Source organism: Mustela nigripes, chromosome 4 (assembly GCF_022355385.1).
Source record: "Mustela nigripes isolate SB6536 chromosome 4, MUSNIG.SB6536, whole genome shotgun sequence".
Classification (NCBI taxonomy): Eukaryota; Metazoa; Chordata; class Mammalia; order Carnivora; family Mustelidae; genus Mustela; species Mustela nigripes.
The window spans coordinates 5,509,961-5,510,563 of NC_081560.1; the positions used below are offsets into that span (position 1 = coordinate 5,509,961).

The 603-nt window shown below is 69.7% G+C and overlaps 1 protein-coding gene across 2 annotated transcripts in view; it reads left to right on the top strand.

The window, feature by feature from the left end:
• Nucleotides 1-271: 271 nt before the first annotated feature.
• The window catches only part of SMARCD3 (SWI/SNF related, matrix associated, actin dependent regulator of chromatin, subfamily d, member 3), a 29,388-nt gene continuing 29,056 nt past the window's right edge, over nucleotides 272-603 (top strand). The window contains exon 1 of one of the 2 annotated variants that reach the window (XM_059396088.1): nucleotides 272-381. The gene's annotated coding sequence lies outside the window, so the exon portion shown is untranslated. The remainder of the gene's footprint in view (nucleotides 382-603) is intronic. The other variant, XM_059396089.1, reaches the window with a different exon arrangement.

The window sequence follows — 603 nt, forward strand, 5'->3', positions numbered from 1 at the left end:
CCCCCCCCCGTGTATGTACAAATGCGCCTGTGAGCGCGTGTGGTACTGTCTGCGGTCACTTAGGATGCTCCGACGGTCTGTGTGGATCGGTGGGCGCCTAGGGGCCCCTACAGACCTGAGGATCATATGTGCACGGGCCGAGGATCACAATGGACTTGGCCAGGGCGGGTGGCGATGCTCCCAACGTGGTGATCGCACATTCGGATGGATGGGCGACGCTGCCTGATCCGATCCCTAACTCATTATTAAGCTCCTCGCTCTTTGCAGACGCTCCCTGCGCCTCCCCCGCTCCGGGCTGCAGCGGCGCAGGCGCCGGGCCGAGCCGAGCGCCGAGCGGGGAGCGGGCGGCCGTGCTCCGGGGCCGGGGTCCCGGGGGAGCAGGTGAGCGACCCGCGCTGCGCGGCCCCCAGGCCCTTTCGGAGACGCCGCCCGGCCGCGCTGCGCCGGCGCCCCCGCCTTCCCTGCCTGGCAGTACCCGTCCTGCCTCTGCTGGCATCATCCCTCCTTCCCCTGCCTGGCATCCCTCCTCCCCCCTGCCTGGTATCTCCTCTGCTCCCGCCTGCCTGGCATCCCTTCTTCCCTGCCTGGCATCCTCCTCCCCCC